The sequence below is a fragment of the Coenobita brevimanus genome, chromosome 16, assembly GCF_032717465.1.
Source record: "Coenobita brevimanus isolate Jiangsu-jjx chromosome 16, ASM3271746v2, whole genome shotgun sequence".
Taxonomy (NCBI): domain Eukaryota; kingdom Metazoa; phylum Arthropoda; class Malacostraca; order Decapoda; family Coenobitidae; genus Coenobita; species Coenobita brevimanus.
Genome location: NC_136969.1, coordinates 12990908 through 13012784, shown reverse-complemented (window position 1 = coordinate 13012784; position 21877 = coordinate 12990908). Strand labels below are relative to the sequence as shown.

General features: G+C 42.1%; 1 non-coding gene and 1 pseudogene across 1 annotated transcript; both read right to left on the bottom strand.

Annotated features, from left to right (window-relative positions):
* Positions 1-21877, bottom strand: part of LOC145390970 (uncharacterized) — a 165107-nt pseudogene that overhangs the window by 68581 nt on the left and 74649 nt on the right.
* Positions 6844-6962, bottom strand: LOC145391072 (5S ribosomal RNA). Its single transcript, XR_013895767.1, has one exon. It is a non-coding gene; the product is annotated as a 5S ribosomal RNA (ribosomal RNA).

Sequence of the window (21877 nt, the reverse complement as noted above, 5' to 3'; positions counted from 1 at the left end):
TCTCTCTCTCTCTCTCTCTCTCACACACACACACACACACACACACACACACACACACACACACACACACACACACACACACACACACACACACACACATCTATAATCAGTAATATCCTGGCTGTATCCTTTCAGAAAAGGAAGCAGTGACTGAGGACAGTGCAAAAGCCTGTAGCAAAGAGAAAAGAGGAAATTAAGGCGATAGAGACCAAAAGTTACAGTGATGCCTCTCGCAGTCAGTCACCCTTAGTGCCATCAAGAGGAAGTCTTACTTAGATGCGGGAGTATCTTTTGAGATGGCCTAGTCCGTCAGTGCTCCTTAAAGTTGTTTCGGACTCAAGGTGCTACACTCCCGTATCCTTTGGTGAAACCCCATATTACAATTATTCACCCCGCCCGCAATCCATTGCGGAAAGTGTGCATCTGATCGTCAGCGTTAATTTATTTGTGAGTCTGTGCATCAATTAACTCTTGAACCAATGAACTGATCATCTTCAAACTTTGCACAGGTGCTGGGTATGTCGAACTTAGGAAGTGATTCTATTTTGATGAAAATCCAGCTGGGATGAGAGTGGGAGTGGGGGGCCCTTCCATTTGGAGCTAATTTTTTAAAGTGCCATAGGAGGCAAACGGTGAGAGATAGACACATGGTTACTCTTAATCATTAGCAGGACGTCATACATATGTGGGGATTCTGTTGGCACCGTTACATTTGACCTTGGGTGACCCTGAAAGATCATAGTCAAGGTCACACATTCTTTGTGAATCTGTGCATTGATTAACTCTTGTACCAATGAACGGATCATCTTCAAACTTTGGGTATGTGAAACTGAGGGAGAGGTTCAATTTTGGTGAAAATCCACAAGGGGTAGGGGTGGGGGTTGAGAGGCCCAAATTTGGGGCACGGGCGGGGTGTTGTGACGTCAGGTCACTTTGCTGTAGTTTATTTTTGTGTTGTATTTGTTTTTTCGTGTTTTGGTGGTTTGCCTAATGTGTGATTTGGGTCCGCATTCTCGTCGGTTAAGGAAGCTCCCTAGCACCTCTTCCATAGCAATTTATATTTGAATACATACAGTTAATATCAATTTGTATGTTATTTATGCTTAAGAAGGTGGTATTAGAATGATTCAAATTACACAGATGATAGTAATAAGCAAAATAAATCGCTTAGGAAGAGTATTAAGGAGCTTCTGTAAGCGACGAGAATACGTGTCTTTGTCTGGTCATTTTTTTGTTGTCTGATCAGTGATTTGATCCCTGATTTGTAGGCCTGTGTGTTTGTAGTCTGGTCTGGCAGGAAGTGTGGTGTGTTTTATATGTTGGAAAATAAGAAGTGTTGTTTGTGATGTGCTGTGTGGTGTTTTGTCTGGTGTGAGTAGGTATGTGGTTTAGTTTTGGCTTTTTGTGTTAAGTGGTTTGGTGGAACATACTGTTAACGATGTGGTGTCTGGTCTTCTGCGTTGTCTAGACGTAAAATAGCCTTTGGTGTGATCTGGTCTGTGGGGTGGTGTGTGCTTTGATGTGATGTGAGGTATAAATAGGGGTATGTGCAGTTCTTTGATGAGACACCTGCTATGTACGGTATGTATGTATGATGTGGCTGTAGTATCATGTCAAGTGTGTGATGTGGACAGTGTATTTTTATGGCATGTAGGCTGGGGTGAGTCGCAGTGAGGCACATCGGTGGATGGGACACTATCTCCCTGTTGGTATCCATTGTAGTAGGATTCTACGTTCCGGTTGCGTAATGATTTGAAGATGATAGTTTCTTATATAATGCCAACCCTCTTGCCAACCTGCCTTGAGCCAGTGTACACCTCCCTTGTGGAGAGACTGGGTTTGCTGTGGGACCAGTGATAAGAGTGACCATGACCATGATATTGCACTCTTCTCCTCCCCACCCAGTCGTCATGTTAACAGGCTGTTGATATCGATGCAGAATACATTACCTATCACAGACAAGTCCTGCACCGTCCTTGTCTTCACGCTGATTGGTGTACTCGTAGTTTAAGAGCATTGGATATAATGGTCGTCAGGGTGGTGGATGGAAAATTGTTTGCTGCAATACTGAAGGCGTACCGGTATCTACTGTGACTGAGTCCGTTTCACTGTGTGTATCTTTCTAAATTTGTAGGTATGTATTTGCGTATGTATGTATGTATGTATGTATACATGCATGTACTGTATGTATGTAGCCTATGTATTTATGTATGTTAATGTCTCATGAATGCTTGATACGACCGCGATCAGTATTGGGTATAACACTGTGACGGTCGAGACATATATGATCTGGTTTTCTTGCAGATCTATCAGAGGTCAAGGGCACAGATCAAGGTTAAGGTCGCAGGTCAAGGTCTCATGTCAAGGTCACAGGTCCAGGTCACAGATGAAGGTCACGTTACAAATTAAGTCAGGTCGTCTCATGTCAAGGTCTTATGACAAGGTCAAAGGTAATGGTCTCATGTCAGGGTCACAGGTCAAGGTCAAGATCACAGATAAAGGTCATAGATCAAGGTCTCATCAGGGTCACAGGTGAAGGGTTCATGAAAGGGTCACATTTTGAGGTCGGATGTCAAGGTCAAGATCACAGATAAAGGTCACAGGTCAAGGTCTCATATCAAGGTCACAGGTCAAAGGTTCATATCAGGGTCACAGTTCTAGGTCAGATGTCAAGGTCAGAGGCCAAGGTCACATGTCAAAGTTACAGGTCAAGGTCACATGACAAGGTCACAGGTCAAGATCAAAGTTCGACTCGGAGTCGCTGTTGATCTTCTTTTTCCTGTTGACGTCATTCACTTCACCTGTACATTATAAAACCAGTAGTACTCGTATTTCGGCCTTTGAGCTTGCGGTTAACAACCTGATTTCTACTGCAGCTGTCAACCAACCTTTCCTTAAAGTGTGTGTGTGTGTGTGTGTGTGTGTGTGTGAGGAGAGAGAGAGAGAGAGAGAGAGAGAGAGAGAGAGAGAACACGATCAAGCATAATACGTAGCTTAACCTTGTCCATGACGTTCTTTAATACGTATAACGTACAAAATGTGTCTGATGAATAATGTACCCAGCGGAGTACACAAGTTTCTTTAAATACCGGTACGCCTTAAGCAACTAGCACATGAAAGTAGCCGACTTAATAAATCATGTGTATTATTTACACATTTTTGTTCTCATATGTTTCGTAGATGACAAGCTCGACGAGTGTTTGTGGCTGTTCTTGGTGATGCCACAGCCTTCATTGTCAGTTAGCAGGTGGTAGAGGAGTGATGGGTGTGATAGGACAAGGGCTGGGAGAAGATAGGGATCTCAAAATCTGCCCTCCTTTAAGCCCTCACCCTCTTCCTCACCCTTATTCTCATCCTCACCCCTTCCCCCACACATACCCACACCCACATCCGCACCCTCATTTCTGCCTTCCGGCATAGGAGTGATGGAATACACGCACACTAACGCCTGAGCATCAGACCCACACGGACAGGTAGGCAGGACAGGTGATGAGGGGGATATTGAGGAAGGAAAGGTGGAACAGAAAGATGGACTTACGGAGGGAGGGAAGGAAGGAAATATAAAAGGTAGGACTGGGGGAGAGTGGTAAGGAAAGGTGGAGGGAGGAATGAAGGAAAAGTGAAAGTTTGGTCAGAAAGAAAGTGTGTAAGTAGCATAAGGATTGTAGAAGGAGGGATAAAGGCAGGGAGGGAAGCGTGGATGGGGAAACAGAGGAAGAGAGGGCAGAAAGGATAGTATGAAAGGAGGGACAAAATGGGGAGCGTCGGAGGAAGCGAGTATGGGGAAAGAGGAAACTGGGAAGAGTGAGAGAGAGAGAGAAGAAAAGGAGGGAGAGGAGGATGTGAAGGAGAGAATGAATTCACCATGTAATACTTCCTCTGGCACAACCATCAACGGCGTGATGGATTCCGCGGTGGTACACGTAAGGCAACACGTGCTATCATCTTATTGCTGTTCTTGCGGTGCTCATTCGTCTGACATCAAATCCTATGAAGTTTATAGACACATAACCCGTTTTTCTTTAACAACACAACTACTAAAATATAATTATCACATTTTGTGTATACTATGATACAGCCACAGTATTTCCAAGGCACAAGGGTAATTGACACCATTATCTTCTTTGTTGCTAGAATTAATTTAATGTCGCTTCCTTGCCACAGATGATTAAAAACTTGTTGTTGCCTATCGTTATATGCAAAGTTAGGTCAGGAGTGGGTGGACCCAGTCTTCTCCCCTCCCTCGCCTCCACACACAAACACCTAATTGACCCAAATGATGCCACGGATTATAAAGGCACAGGAAGGAGACCGTCTGTTGCGTCGTCTCCTTCACACAACTCACCCCAACACAGCTACATGGGAAAATAAAAGGCTTGTGTGTGTGTGTGTGTGTGTGTGTGTGTGTGTGTGTGTGTGTGTGTGTGTGTGTGTGTGTGTGTGTGTGTGTCCCTCGCTTTCCTTACCCCCCCTTTTCTTTCCTTGCACCATTCCCTCCTCCTTACCCTCCCCAACTCATCCCGCTCCTCTTTTCGGTGGCCTGGCTACCATTCTCCTCTCCATTACTCCAGTTCTTTTCCTTCTTTTTCCCTTTACCTCACCTCCTTTGTCATATTTTACCACATTAGTGGGCAGTTTTATATATTCGTAACCTTTCTGAAAAAGAAACAATTTGCATCATGCAGCTGTAAGCATACGAGTACAGTAATATTTAGACCATAATTTCTAAAACAGGCTAAATGGGCAGATACTGTATAGTGTGAAGTAATTTTCGCTTGCAATATTATCATGTCGTTCGAAGATTTTGAATACGTGGCTGAAATTTCCTTGTAGTCAGCTCTTTAATAAGGTAAGCAGATTCCTTTCTTGTAGACGTTCTTCCTGTGGTTTATTTCGCAGTCTAGGAATTATTTTTGCCACTCTTTGCTGTGCTTTCTGAGGTTTCCCCTAATTTTGTCTCTGTGATTAGGTGTCCAAACGAGACACAGTATTCTAAGTATGAACTTATTAGCGAATTATACAAGGTGACGATGATTTTTTTTTTATTCGAATGTTGTACCTATGAATACGATTAATTTGTTGGCTTTCTTGACAGGCTCTATACACAGTTTGTTTGGTTTCAGATAATTTGTTATTATATATACATTTTCTTTTTCATAGCTTACATTGCCAAGTTCCATATTATTCATTGTATAGCTGGCATTTTTATTTTTACTGCCAGTCTTCGCACTGCATTTAATGATACTGAAACCCATCTGCCATGTTTGAGCCGAGACAGAAGAGTTGATCAAGACCTCTGAACTGCTTGTCCTTGTAAAGATGTGTCTACTCTTATTTGCACCAACTTTGTCATGCTGACTGTGGATCATCAGAGGAGCAGGTGATGAGATTTTTGCAGTAAAAGACCAGAGGCCATAGACCAAGGGCAAGGTCAGCTCAGAGTTTTGATGCCATTTGACCAAACTTGGTGGAAAGGTTGAAGGGTAGGAATAGATGAAATGATTCAGTTTTAAGAAGAGTCGGTTAGTCAGAGGTATAGATAACACAACAAGGTCAAATTTCGGCCCTGTAATTCAGAGCTTTGATTCTGTTTGGACATCTGTTAGTGGAAAGGTTTAAGGTTAGGTGAGGATTAAATTATTCTCTTTTGAGATCAACATATCAAAGACCACTGTCATAATGCAAGGTAAATTTAAACGCTTTTGATTCAATCTGGACCAGACTTAAAGAATCGACTGAGGGTCAGGTAACGGTGACATAATTCGATTTTTGGAGCTAATCAAAATTCGATGTCACGGGGCAGGGTCAGAATTTGGCATAATACCCATTGTAGGACGCAGGCATTGCACCCTGTGAGTAATTCTGTTATTTAATCCAAGTATCTGTGTATCTGCACCTGTCTCTTTGTTAAACTGTGTGTCCCAGAAAGTGTTACTTTATTTTTCTGTATCTGTCTGTTTATTCAGTGTGTTTTTAATTCAACCTATCTATCTACTTGTCTCTTTGTGTCAGCCGTAGTTGTATCTGTTTGGGTAACTAAATGTTGCCTGATTCTATGACATATTATCTTTCTCCCCATCAACAACTTCCATTCACTTTCTTATAAAATCAAATTCCCTTTATCACTGGCAATTTATAAAAGTTACAGAAACATAGTAATTACTGACTCACCTCGTACACACCCGGTCATCCATCGTATTACTGACACTACATCCACGAACATATACTCACACTGACCTCTGATTCACCTATACCCAGCCACAGTTACGCTTCTACCCACACACACACACACACACACACACACACACACACACACACACACACACACACACACACACACACACACACACACACACACACACACACACACACACACACACACACACACACACACACACACACACACACACACACACACACACACACACACACACACCGAAACATGTTTCTACCCACACCCTCCCTTAGCCATCCGTTGCACTCAGCTACACGCACTTATTCCTAAATACGTTTCCATCTACAGTACACATACACACTCACTTCTGCCAAGAACCTACTTCCCACGTACACATTCCTGTCCACAGTCAGCGTTGATCACTTTTTTTTTTTTTTCCAAGTTCTAATTCCAAGTGTTCCAGAAGATAGCTTATGGCTTTGAGTTCCGTCAGAGGAGACTTTTACACTTGCCACTAACACGTCACAGAAACACCCCGCTAGTACTTTAATTCCATCCATCCATTGCCAGACGCCATGTATCCCAAACGGGGTGGTCAAGCGCTTAGAGTTAATTGTTTTACAGGGAGGGGCACTAATCCTCCACCAACCCCACTTGACACGTAGGGATGCCAACAGCATCTGGTGTTCCCAGGCGGTCACCCATCCAAGTACTAACCAGACCCAACGTTGCTTAACTTCTCTGATCGGACGGGAAGCGGTGTACTCAACGTGGCATGGCCGTTGGCACGTGGCATGGCCGTTGGCACTTTAATTCCGCTTTTGAATATTAGAGTGTAATAAGAGAGAGAGAGAGAGAGAGAGAGAGAGAGAGAGATTTTGTGTGTGTGTGTGTGTGTGTGTGTGTGTGTGTGTGTGTGAAGGGAGAGATAAGAATGAATGTCAGTGAATGGAACCTGCATGAGCAAATGGAGCAGGGTTAGCTGGTGTGAAAGAGGCCCTTGTGAATGGTTGAGGGGTTGTGTAGGCGTGTGGTGGTATAGACAGGTGTGTGGTAATGGAGGCAGGTGTATGGTGGTGTGTGGTAGTGTATGCAGGTATGTGGTAATGGAGACAGGTGTATGGTGATGTGTGGTAGTGTATGCAGGTATGTGGTGATGACCGGTGTGTGGTGGTGCAGAAAATGTGGTGGGATTGGAAGGTGCAGAGGAACGAAAAGGCGTAGGATATGAGAAGGGAGACAGAAGAAAATTCATGCACTAGACAAGCGATAGGGAAGCGTATGGCAAAGAATGCAAGCTGTTGTTGTGCTGGGAGAAATTAAATGAAAGTAGGGTGTGAGGAGGAGACTGGGAGATGTAAGGCAGGGAAACAGAGAAGGGAGATACAGGGGAATGACTGGAGTAGCGGAAGGTAAGAGGTGAGAGAGGTGACACTGGCGAGTAAACAGGTATTAGGGGCGGGGAAGGGAAGGTGAGATGCGAGGGAACATGGTGATGTGAGGGGCGAGGGACGGAGAGGGTCAGGTGTGAGAGGTTATGGGGTGGTGGGAGATGTAAGAGGATAGGGTCACTTGAGGGGTAAGGAAGGGGTGAGGCGTGAAGAAATACCAAGTGATGTGTGAGGAAGTTTATGGTGATGTGCGAGGGAGTGCGGAGTGTGGAGGATGTGCGGGAGGGCCATAGGAGGTGTGAATGAAGGAAGTGAGCTGTGAGGGCGTGGCGACCAAAGTATGATTGATCTGTGAGGGAGAGGCAAGGGGATGTTGATGAAATATGAAGTTAGGTATGAATGAAAATAGAAGCGGTAGAGTGAGGTGTGAGGAGTAGTAGATTTGAGATGAGTATGAGGAAAAAGGTGGGTGACAATTGTTAATAAGAGTGGGTGAGTACGAGAGGTCAGGGCAAGTAGTGAGAAAAATTGACGGGAAATGATAGATAGAACTGAGAACTCGGAAAAAAAGTAGGAAGCAAGGATGAGAAACAAAATGAGAGTGAAGCACAAAAAAAAAGGATTGGAATTGAGGAGAAGTAAAGTATGACTGAGTGAAGTGGCGAGGGTGGAGGTGGAAGGATTAGGTGTAGTAGGCCTGGTGGTGGTGGTGGTGGTGGAGATGGAGGCGGGCGGAGGTCATGACCTGGGCAAGCAAAAAAAAGCTATTCGGACTGATGTTGCACTTAGCTTTGATGAAACTCGGTGACACTTGCGAGTCGGCAAGAGGGTGGTTAAGGCTGAGAGTGATATTATGTAAGAGAGAGAGTGAAGATAAGAATGAGGGTGAGAGTGGGAATCAGAGTGAAGGATAGGTCAGGGTGAGAAGTGAGGATGAGAGTAAGGACGTGATGTGAAATGGTGGGTGCTTAGGGTGAAGGCGAGTATTCTAAAGATGAGAAGACAGGAGGAGAGGTGAAGGCGGAAGACGAGGTGGGAGGCGAGGGTGAGAGGCGAGTTAAAAAGAGGTGACAGGTGCACCTACGCCCGAGAATATTAATCTATGAAACATGTAGATTGAATTAAGTCAATAAATTTAAAAAAAAAGTGCAAGCCAGTTAATAGGAACTGGCAAATATAGTACTGTACTTGACAGTGTGATATTCATCCACTCAAACGCAGTCATTACAACCCCTCCACACACAGGGATACACTTTGAAACAAGACAAGACAAGGGACGCCTATAATAGCCGCGGTCACCCCTGTAATAAGGTAAGGGGGAAAATTATTTTACTCACGGAGGAGGGACGACCCCGGGGCTCCCATCCTGTCTAACCTCTAATCCGTGTGAAGGACTACCTGTGTGCAGAATTTCGTATTACATACTTGGTAAAAAAAATAATAATAATACTAGGGCGTTGTCCCCCTCCCTGGGAACAGCCGCCTTCCGTGGGGGAGGGGGGGAGGGGGTCCTATCCTGCCTGAAGTCTGACCAGGTTGAAGGCCAACCACTGGGCAAAATTTCGTTTTCCTAACCTTCTCCATATGACGTGGACCCCATTCTTCAAAACGATACAGTGACTGAATGAGTGAACGACGAAGTTAAGGAGAAGTACTATATTTGGTTGCCCCCTTGGGTGTGGAAAATAAAATCACTCATACCACAGAATTAAACATAAAGAGGTTGACTTATTATAAAAACTAAATGATAAAATAAATTATTACAGAGGACACTGACACACGCTTATATGTTTTCATTCCCTGAAATATACAATGAGACGCATCATAAGGAACCGACGCTAGTTGTTGCTATATCTAAGAAGAGTGGGAGAGAGAACATTGTGAATACTGCGCAAGACCATTAAATACAGTTTAAGAAGATTTAAATTTTTTAGACTTTACTGTTTACTCAGAATTTTATTGTGACCCAGTATAGTGAAATGAAGTTATGCTTTCATTTACCGAAGAAAACAAGACAAAGGGCACCTCAGATAGCCCCACGCCCTGTAGGACCTAAATAAGAAGGAAATAAGTGTACTGTATGTTGACTAATTTTGAAAATGACACCTTTCTGGTTCACAGTCCGTCTCAGTACAGTTAACCCCTGTTCTACCCTGTCCCTCTTTGTCATATTTGCAGCTATTCTGGCACGACGCAGGTACCCTGTGGTACAGATGCATACAACACACACCTCAGGCACTCCACAGACATAGCTCACACCTATGCCCCCCACATAACACCTAGATTCCCCTTGACCTTCTCTCAGCACCCTGATAGCCTGAATTTCATCCTTCGCAGAGGTACGGGGACTCGGTGAGGGAATAAATGTCACAGTTAGGGGTACACACGATTTGGCTGTCCATGTCAAAGCTGCAGTTAATTCTAATTGTTGTTCTTGAATAGGCAATGTCTCCGTTCTTTTGGTCCGCATTTGTACTCCTCTGAATCACACCACAGGACGGGAGTTTATATGGTGGACACTACAGTAGAGGAGGTGAGGGGTGGTGGTGGTGGTGGTGGTGGTGGTAGTTGAAGGGAGAAGAGAGAGGGTGAGAGTGGTAAAGGAAGGTAGTGGCATATTCTGTGTCGGTAGAACTAGAAGGGTGAAGAGGATACTTCAGTAGAGGAGACTGAAGGGATGGTGATGTAGGAGATGGTAATGGGGACTGGAGTGAAAAAGAATATTATAATAGAGAGAGAGAGTGAGTGGTTGGTAGAAAGAGGTGCTGTACGGGAAGACGGGGAATGGAAAGGGAAAAGATTTGCTGAAGAAACTCATCTGTTTTAAGGACACGTCCCCTTGACACGGCTCCAGGTCAATTTTCGCACGCCTATTCTGTTCCTAGGGTCAAGTTACCCCTATGAACCAAGTTTCACCCAGATTGGCCCAGTAGTTTCTGAGCCTACAATACGTGTACACACAGACAGACACACGCACAGCCAATATTTTATATCAGATTTCGTCATCTTCATGACACACGTAAGGTAGAGTTATTCTGGCGAGTATTTGACAGCTGTTCAGGAATACGCAGAATATCTAAGGTAACAGAATCAGCCATCCTGTTACACCCCTTCTCCGCCTCGTAAAAATTACATGGCTGATTGTGCTCAGGTAAATAATCCCATAGCATCCCTCTTGTATCGTAAGAGATTAATAGCTTATTGTTGTCAGGGTCTGATCTGTACTTGCTTCAGTAATTTGGGCTTACTCAACCCTAGCACTTCATCTAATAAGGTAACAATTCCACGTGACCTGATACCACAACTAATGATTCTGTAAATTTATATACAACGATGGGTGGGGGCCAGATAAGGAAGTAATAGTCCATTAACATACTTATTACAATGGCGGCGACACGATCTGGTTGATCCGTCTTTAACGTTCTGGGAAACACAATGGAGGACAAAATTATGTTACTTCCCAGGTTGATTCCCCTGGAATAATTTTTACAAGGACAGTGACACGATGTAGATGAACTGTCCATGTTGATGTATTGGGGAACACAGAGAGGAACCGGATTATATTATTTCCTGTTTTTTTTTCCAACTTTTTGATGTTGATGACAAATTATTTGGAACATCGAGTAAGGTTGGAGTATATTACCCGTGTTTATTGCGGGGCGCTTGGTATTGAAGGCTTATTTGGAACATGGAGTAAGGCTGGGCAGTATTGCTTGTCCAAGTTTTTTCCAGGTGCTTGATATTGGTGGGGAGATATTGGCAAACATTTTAAGGGCTTTTGGTGGATAGTAAATTATTTTCTGTGGCCTGATACAAATGATATCGTAGTATGACTGGTTAAGCTCCCCCCCCCCCCCCGCCACTATTATTAGTTTTGCGTTTGTAATCATGGACCTGGACCTGTTGTGACTATAAGGGTGAATTCATTACCATTATCAAATCACTAAACATGTACACTGCCTCATTCCCCGCTGTGTTGCATCATTATATAAACTCTTTCATGCTGCTTCCCCCTCATATTGTTTACCGCTATCCGTTCTTGTTAGGGCTGTGACACCTGTGATATGCACTGAAAGAACATTGTCCAAATCGTGAAGGGTTTTCACTGGCAAGATATGAGTATTGATATTGTGCAGCACAGCTATATTAAGGGAGGCAAAGTCATATAATTAATAGAGAGGAAGTTACCTAGTGAAAAAATATGAGAAGGAGGATTATAAGAGAGATGCAGGAAAACTGATGCATTAGACGTACTGTAAAGTTAAGACAAGTTCGCAGTTGTTCTTTTATACTACCATTAGATATTAAACTGGAAGATTCGATTGTTAACTACAGAGGAGAAGAAATGTACTGGTAAACAAGCAAAGAAAAGAGGAGCAGATAACAAGTCTTATGAAAAACTAGTAACCGTAAAAAAAAAAAACGTCCTCGGAGTACTATCAATGGAAGAGGGAAGGAGGGCGAGGTGATGGATGGTATAGTAAACCCACCTGGACCACCTGTTCCTCTAGATCACGTTCTTATTATCATGTCTTTCCATATTTGCTCAGAGGTAAGACGAATGTAAGTCTTTTTATTCTTAGGGATAATTGTCTTGCTGTTTCTATTATTTTACATTATACTCTAGAATTAATTTGGTATGTAGATTTGTATATTGAGCTGCAATTGATTATTTCAGGATACATGATAATCATCGTGGCATAGAATTTAATAGCAAGTTTCTTTTTTAATAAAGATCGCCGTCAAGAGCCACATGAATATTCTATTGCTAACTGCATTTCTGTGAGTGTGTGTGTGTGTGTGTGTGTGTGTGTGTGAGAGAGAGAGAGAGAGAGAGAGAGAAAGAGAGAGAGAGAGAGAGATGCTTGCAGAAGGAAGACACATAAGATAAGTTACGTTATTTAAAGAGCTTAATGACAGACTTTCCCAGGTCACGTGGGTCAGTTTACTAGCCAGACCTTCACCAACCTAAATACCCAGGCACACAACTCCCTCATTACAATGGCGTCTTTCGATATTGTATTTTTCCAATTGATAGACATACTTGACACAACTTGGGAGAGTGGCCAGACAGTGAAAGGGTTCAAGAAGTCTGATGTAACCCGTCTAGCAACAAAAATAGTCTTCTCTCCTAATGTGCATAAACTCGTCTGGAGACATTCTTTTTGTAATCTTGTTTCTACTAGGAGACGCAGCTTGAGATAATGTTGAAGTACTGTAGAGATTAATTATAACTGCGTTTAGCCCCTTTAGTTGCAAAAATAGGCTTGGCTCCAGCACTAAGTAAAGTGGCCTGGAGATAGCAAGAACATAAGATAGGTTATCGGACTCATGGAGTTAAAGACATTCTTATGAACTTAAAGGCAGCCTAACACATACTCCCAGCCAATTTATTTGTGCACTGTGCTTGTTAATATTCTTTCAGATGATGCATATTTAACTACTGCCGATACTTATTAGATATCCACCCTTAGTCAAGGAGAAGCCACTCATAAGCATAATAATATTGTCTGGCGGGGACAAAAATTTAATACTTATGTACCTGTAGTCATCATGGAGTTAATGGAGACATATGTGAAGACTTTTTAATAGTTACAAAACACGATAACGCAGATAAAATAATTATTATATTGTCAGAGAGTAAATAAGCTACACTTAATTATTATAGCGGAACAACAATATGAACAAATAAGGTGTTAGAAAGTCAAAATACCCTTGACAATAAGACCCTAAGTTGGCAATATTTTTACTACATAAGATTCCCGCCTTCACCACCACAACCCCCGCCAATGGCCATTGGCCCACCTAATCGCAGGGTCCGAATTTCTGCGTTTGCCTTATCGATAAGTGATATTTCCTGTTGCCAAATGGACGAAAACTTGATCACATGTAATTGCAGTCCTGCGGTTGATTTTTTTTTTTTTTCGGCCTATTGGACATTCGATAAATGAAAAGTCTTTCGCCATTACCTTGGCTGTTGCGAAAAAGTGTACACTGTGATGGCTACTAAGCCGAAATGCAGTGTTATGCATTTCTCAAGTGATGGTGCGAACTTGCACCGAAACCTTCTAAAACTCTACATCTGAAAACGTCAGTAAAATAGAATTATAACTTTTCTCTCCCACGTTTAAATGACGATTCGATTTTTGAAAATTTACATATACCTTTGTGTTTCATAGGATTATCTTCAGGTCTCTGGCGGGAAGACGGTCTAGAATATTTATCCTATCCTAACCTAGGTAAGCTTTGCGGTGTCGGTGAGAAAAGGCAGAAATGATGTTATTAAAAATACACACGATAATTTTAATTTGGTAACTAAGATTTTTTTTTTTTTTTAGGATTAACACGAGACATGGGAAGACGTCTACATTGTCCTTACCATACTCTTCTTCGGTATGGAAATCTTGCCAAGACCGGGAAAGGAATGTAAGGTTGTTTTAAATCAGCGTCCAGTCACTGACGCTGCATGTTCTACCCAGAATTAACATTTTTGCTCCTAACATCACACGATTTTGTCAACCCAAAGGAAATCACACAGTCAGGGGATTCAAAACATTAGATTAGTCCTTTCAAGGCTGTTTATGCACCTTGATATTTTATGTGGAAATATCAGGCGACTTTGTTTAACTGCTGAGGGAAATCGTACTCTTTACGTTATTTATTTTATATTGTATATGTATATAAATGTATATATTATAGCTGTCCTGGGTCTGCCCTTACTCCTGTTGTATGGAGGCAGTGACCTCTGTTGTTACAATCATGATCTTTTTGATGTAATCAGTCAGTCACCTAGTCATCCTTTCACTGTTGTGTATACACAGGATATTTTATATGGGCAAACGTCAGGTGGTTTTGTTGAGCAAGGAAATCATAGCAGTCGTAGCGGAAAACTTGCCCTTCCCACACCTCCTTGTTCACCACACCTTCCCTGACGCTACGAGAGTTAAGAAGATATATTGCCTTATGAACGGCACACGTCATAGTAACAATCAATTGTAAGTTAAGCTAATCTCTCTCTCTCTCTCTCTCTCTCTCCAAATGGTTAATTACAACTGATACGATAATATAATTTAGTTTCATTATGTGTGAGGTAATTTTTATATTCGTTTAGTTCCATTGACGAAGATATTTGGTGCGCGTACACACACACACACACACACACACACACACACACACACACACACACACACACACACACACACACACACACACACACACACACACACACACACACACCGTTTCTTCAGTTATTAATCCAGTTAGTCTTTCAGTTTCGTCATTGGAGGGTTACGCAGTTCCTTCTCTTTGGTAACTGAGAGAGGGGTAATACCTAGTTCTGTATTATATCTAACAACGAGGTGTAGGGACCCAAGGCTAGGCTGGTGTGGTGCTGAATGTTTACGAGTTGGTGGCCAGCCTGCACTGATCATGAAGAGTCCACATACCTCGTAGAGATTTGAACCAATACACACAGCACCAGGTCTTTATACCGACAGCCCCCATAGACCTCAGCATTACCCATTAATTTGGTCATAAACATATCTACAGTAAGTATGGGTGACACATGCAGAGTTGTCTTGGGAGCAGTGTGTAAACCAGGATGTATATGTGTTTGCGTGTGACATGATGTAGTGACCGGATGTATATCTACGGATAGGTTAACAGAGTTCACTTTGCAGCATCGTGTGACCAAGGATGTATGGATGTGTGTGTGTGTGTGTGTGTGTGTGTGTGTGTGTGTGTGTGTGTGTGTGTGTGTGTGTGTGTGTGTGTGTTGTTTTATTTTGTGTGTATGTTTTGTGTGTGTGTGTTTGTGTGTGTGTTGTGTCGTGTTGTGTTTTTTTTTGTGTTGTGTTGTATTGCGTGTGGCGAGGTATATATCTATGTATAGGATATCACACAGTTCTCTTGGCATTACCGTGTGACCAAGGATATAAGAGGTGCTGTCTTGACACCCGAACACTGAGATAGGTAACTCAGTGTCTCCGCCACGTCCTCATTAAATAATATACATACTTCACGTCGCGAATAATACGCATTTTCATTTGTCTCACTCTGTTAGAGGATTTCCTTTATGTGTACTTGCATCTTACTGCTATCAAATGGTGTTATATTCAGCGTCGATAAATAATTCGTTCTGGAGGGGGTTAAAAGATAATCCTCCTAATTCATTTTGAGAAAGATAAGAAACGGGTACTCACTATCAACGGAATTATTTAATCCATGGAGTAGGTAATTACCCACCCAAGTAGCCTTACCAGTGTGTAGTTTTGATGTGGTTCATATGATCCCCGCCCTATAAACACAGCTGGATTTGTAGTTCATACTCCACGGGTTAAGTAAATGAATAATATTATCGTTCACTTTGTTTACAAAAGAAACATTCTGTATATATGTTTGACTGTAGTTCAGTCATACTCTCCAAAGTCCTATTATGTGAACTTTTTTACAGAGTTCCTCTCGGGAATCCAGATGGCGTTAGCCGCTATAAGGCACTGTGTTTTATCGTTAAGTAATAAACCAGGCCAGATAGTGATCCAGCCTCTGTTCTCATTTCTCTTCCATTATCGGAAATCATCCCACCATCATCATGATCACATTATTTGTACCAAAGATCATAAGATACATTATCGTTTGGTTTGGTTGCGAGGGATTATTCATAAGGGAGAAATATACACTTATCCTTATCAGCATGATCACATCAGCACACAAGATCTTATCAGGCTATCTGGCTCTTGTCTTCATGCCTACAAGACCCAGTTTTTGTGAGGTCGGCTGGTGCTCTGATAGTTTTTACCAATTACCTATCGACTGTTGGACGCTTTATCACAGTTTAGTCTTGCTTGGCGGGGGCAAGGCAGATTACCCAGAAAGTTTACAGTTGATCTTCAGCACCAGTTAAAATTTAGTGGACAAGGGACCACACTTAAGCCAGAAGAAAATAGTTATCTCAGTTGTTACACAAGGGCTCGTGGAAGCTCTTCATATCTATTATATGATAAAAGAGGCTATTCCTTTGGGGTGATACAGGGAGGTTATTCCAGAGTGTGTATAGTGTGTGGAGAGGATGGAGGGTGAAAGACTGACGAAGAGAGTGTATGTGAGTGAGGTGGAGGGGGGAAGAGGGAGGGGGAGGCCGAGGATGAGATGGAGGGATGGGGTGGAGAGGTATATGAGAGAGGGGGGGTGTGAGTTGGGAGCAGGGCAGTGAAATGGCGGGGGACAGGGCGACTTGGAGGCGATTTGTTTGTGGCCACCCCAAACGGGATTGAGGCGTCTGGCAATAGATAGATAGATAGTATAGGAGCTAAGATCTTTCCTCCTCCTGCGTCTCTTGTGGCTCACGGCATTTAACCTTTTGGTCTGTTTTATGGTAAATATATAATTGATTTTGATATGTCGAGTGGGGTATAAGAAACTAATTATTGGATGAATAGTAGTCTATTAATGATAAATGAAAAAAAAATAAAAATGCTTCTGTTGTTCATTACGTTATAGAATATTTCAGTTCAGTGTCGATAAGATTTGTACCTTGATCCAGAAATTAATACGCCATAATCTGTGCTCTTGGCACTGGTTATAGCACAGTAGCCATTAGAGGCCAGACTCATTGTAGCCAAACCTGTTCTGTCTTTTACGTTTGGAATACCTGAGAATTCTGTTTTGTTCTGCCGTAATCGTTTGTATTTACTTGAGGGTGATCTGCCTAAGTTCTTGTACTGGATATTCATTGATAGAAATATAATTATACTCTTGAGCGTAAGACAAGGGGACAAAAATTAAACTAACAGTTATTTGAGTCAGTGTACCTGTACTTGCAGTCAGTGTACTGTTACATAGCCTATGATTTCATCATCCTTTGTGTAATTTTAACGTACAGTATGCTGCATGTTTGATCACGAGCGTGTTCTACCTCACTCCCCCCTTCTACCCTTATAGTAAAGTAAGTCGTTCTTTCTGTTGTTCAGAGCAGGATTGTCAACTCTTTGTCCCCATGGCTTCATTTGCGCGTCCTTCTTACAAGTTGTATCAAGCTCTGCCGGCCCCTATATAATGAGCTCAGTCTCTACATTAATCGCCACTTAGATCTACTCCTCATTTTGTTCACATCTCTGTCCTCCCCTGTACAGTTGTTATTATTGTGAGTGCTCAGGAAGTCTCCAACCATCTAGCAGCTGTGTAATTTGAGTATAACTGTTATTGCATTTTTTCTTGTACTGTGTAGCGTGGGGTGTTGATTCTTGGGCGTAGTAAGGTTTTTGTGATTCATGTGTTTTGGGTGTCAGCCCTTATTAATAATATTTTGTATCTGTAATAATTTATCTTGCATTCACTGAGTATTATCTGGTATTCTCATTTTATCAGGGCTGACTTAGATAAATTTACTCATGGTAATTTCGTGTTAATAGAGGCTCTTGCAGTTAACCATATATTTAACCTGTTTTTTGCCATTACATTATCCTTATGAGTCCTGAATGTTTTGTTGTTAGTTTGAGCATTAAACTTTAACTTGTAATTTTACCTAACTCTTTTGTTTTGAACCTGGAACTTTACGGGACAGTAGTGATTTTTAGTATTCTCACTTAAAGTGTACATTATCTTTCTCTGTTCCGTAACATAAATTTGGCGACCTCTTATCAGGATATTCAGGATATTATCATAAGGATATTGCTTGATATTTTTCGACTGTGATTTATTCATGATGTCTACTATTACTACACTTGATGAAGCCAAAGATTTTTTGTCAAATGTGCAAACACTGTGTGATGTAGAAAACAGAACAAAGAATGAACTTAAGCTTGTTGCTCAACAATTGGGAATTGCAGTTCACTCTCATCATTCTAAAGATCAAATTGTTGGCATGATTAATAAAAGCTTGTTTAATGTAACTCCTCCAAATGAGCAAACGCAGATTGAAATAGCTAAGTTACAGCTAGCTCTGCAGGAGGCTCGTGTTAAGGAAGCTGAGTTTCAGGCTCGTGCTAAGGAGGCTGAGTCTCAGGCTAAGGAGGCGGAGTCTCAGGCTCGTATTCAGGAGGCTGAATTTCAGGCAAATGCTCGCATTCAGGAGGCACAGGCACAGGCTCAGGCACAAATTGATCTAGCTAGGATTCAGGCAGACCATGAGTATCGCATGAAACAAGGTGGAACTGGATCATCTAGCTCTGATGATTTTGATGTGGCTAAAAATGTTAAACTTGTCCCTCCTTTTAATGAATCTGATTTAACAAAGTATTTTCAGTTGTTTGAGAGGGTAGCTACAGGTTTTAATTGGCCCAAGGAGTATTGGCCAGTACTCCTTCAAACTGTTCTCACCGGTAAAGCTCAAGTAACTTATGCATCTTTGCCTCAGGATCAATCTGATAATTATGATGTAGTTAAGAGCTTGATTCTGAAGCCTATAGAGTAAAATTTAGGACAACTTATAAGCAAGATAAGCAATCCCATGTTGAGTATGCAAAAATCAAAGAAGATCTGTTAGAGCAGTGGTTAAATTCTAAGAATGTAAATTCTGATTTTGACAAATTTGAGCAGATGATTTTGCTGGAGGACTTCAAAAGGTGTATTAATAAAGATGTAAGCCTATATCTTGATGAGAAAAGAATAGATAATTTGTCTGATGCTGCAGTTTTAGCTGATGAATATGTTCTCACTCACAAGAGATATTCTAAAGAAAAAGGGAAAGCTGAGAGTAAGTACGTTGCCTCTACTCAGAGTACAGGTAACAGGAAAGAGAATAAAGATGAGGTTTCTCAGGAAGTAAATACCAGCTTCACCTCTAGATTTCAGAAAAGTAAATGTACATATTGTAGTAAGCTTGGTCATACTACGGAGAAATGTTTCAGGAGACAGCATGATTTGAACAAAAAGGAGTCTTTAAATATTCAGTCAATTGGTCTAGTGTCCACCCTTGAGAGTTCCCAGAATTCTTTAACTGAATTAACTGAACCTGCTTTGAGGGGTAAATTAAATTCTCATGATGGAGCTCCTCTTTTGAGCAGTAACGTGGGTGACACTCTCAAGAGTTCATGTGCTAATTTCCTGTCTGAAGGTTTTGTCAGTCCTCTGGACAGTAATGACAGGAAATCAGTTCAAATATATCGTGATACAGGTGCTTGCCAATCCATTATGCTGACCAGTGTTCTAGGCTCTAATGTTAATTCCTCTGATGAAACTGTAATCTTACAAGGTGTAGGGAATAATTACTTATCTGTCCCTCTGTGCAGAGTGAATTTAGAGTCTGGTTTTGTTAATGGTTCTGTTATGGTTGGGTTGGTTGAGACACTCCCAATGTCAGGTGTAACTTTCTTACTTGGAAATGATATTGGTGGAAGTCAAGTGTGTCCAGCTCCTCAGTTGTCTAGTGAGCCAGTGGCTGCCACCCGGGATTGTGATGTCCCTGATGTGTTCCCTGCATGTGCTGTCACTAGGGCTAAGTCTAAAGTTACTGGTGACTTAGAGGATAATGATGATGATGATGTTATCCTAGCTGACACTTTTCTTGCTAATTTGGACCACTCACCAGATGAGGCAGTACCCCATAGTGTTGATAATTTGTCTCGTCAAGAGTTGGTTGAGTTGCAGGTTGCTGACCCTGAGTTGAAAGGTCTAGCTAACTCTGCTTGCAGTGAGGAAGAGTCAGCTGGTGCTTCTACTTGTTATTATATAAAGTCAGGAGTACTTATGAGGAAGTGGAGACCCCCAACAGCATCAGCCGACTGTGAGTGGGAGGTTGTACAGCTCCGTTCAGAAATTCGTACTACACCCAATGTGGAAGGCGCTAGTCTCGGCCCCTCCTTCCCAGACGACAGGTTACAGTTTCGAACCTCCCACGAGCAACCAGAATTTAGCTTGTATCAAAGCAGTGTCATTCGCTCACCGACTGTTAAATGAAATGAGAATTTTACTTTCTTATTCGTAGGTATCAGTCAATCTTACTGCTGATTAAATGATGAAATTATGTTTATATTCGCGTGCCTTAAAAAATATAGTACAGTACTAATAACAGAAATGCACATAACAGAATATAAGAAGTTCGGCTATGAATTAGTGTGATTAGGCGAGCTAGTGAGTTATCACATGTCTTACTCCCTAGACACGGACATTATTTCAGCTAACCATCTTAGCTCAGTATCTGTGACCTGTTCTACCGCTTCAAAGAAAATCCAAGCAGCTAAAAATAATTTGTATGCAGTCAAGATATTCAGACATTTAAGAAATACCAGAACAGTTAAAACTCATATTCATACTCAAAATCAGATGAAGACGATTGGTGGAGTCTAAGGAATAATGGAAATGATATGTTTTATGATGAAGTACCCTACATGATGCTTCCCATACATAACTACATAACCGTCGGTCTCTCTCTCTCTCTCTCTCTCTCTCTCTCTCTCTCTCTCTCTCTCTCTCTCTCTCTCCACACACACACACATCACTGTTCATCTGAATTCTCTGCTTCCATCTCTCCCCCATTATGACTGAAACGAGGCACCAGCCTTGCCCCATCCTCCCACCCACTCTGCAGTGGAACTGTTAACTAGTAATATGTCTTTCTTGTATACGACTTTATTCTTTGGAATGTCTTAGCATGTCTTCTTCCAATGCACAGTGCCCTATTATTTCAAACAGTGTGTCCAGGCATCTCAATGGAATAGATATTTGTGTGTTTACGTTTCATTGGAAGGAACTGACAGGGTTTTGATTTATGGCGGTCACATACAAATCAGTCCTAGTCATTCTAAGAACGAGACTTCAGTTCCCATCTCTTGATGTATAGCTGTTGTTGTTGTTGTTGTTGTTGTGTAACCCTGGTCTGTCTGGCCAAGCAGAGCCATGAACCACAGTCAAGCAATCGCCTCTGCAGGGCTGTCCCGTGCAGTGATGGGGTGAAACCAGGATATCTGGCCTTAAGCTGCATTTAGTCTCGCTACGCCACTAGCTTTATAGGCAGTAGTTTGTTTAGTACAACAGTTGCCCTTGTAACAATATTTTCATATATAATTTATTTTAACACAAGTATGCATACTCGTAATGTTATTCCAAACTAGATTTTCGGCATTGATTTGTATTAGCGCCATATTTACTAATAGCGAATACTCTCATACACTGAGGTGGTTTGGCCATGTGGAGAGGATGGAGGGTGAAAGACTGACGAAGAGAGTGTATGTGAGTGAGGTGGAAGGGGGGAGAGGGAGGGGGAGGCCGAGGATGAGATGGAGGGATGGGGTGGAGAGGTATATGAGAGAGGGGTGTGTGAGTTGGGAGCAGGGCAGTGAAATGGCGAGGGACAGGGTGACGTGGAGGCGATTTG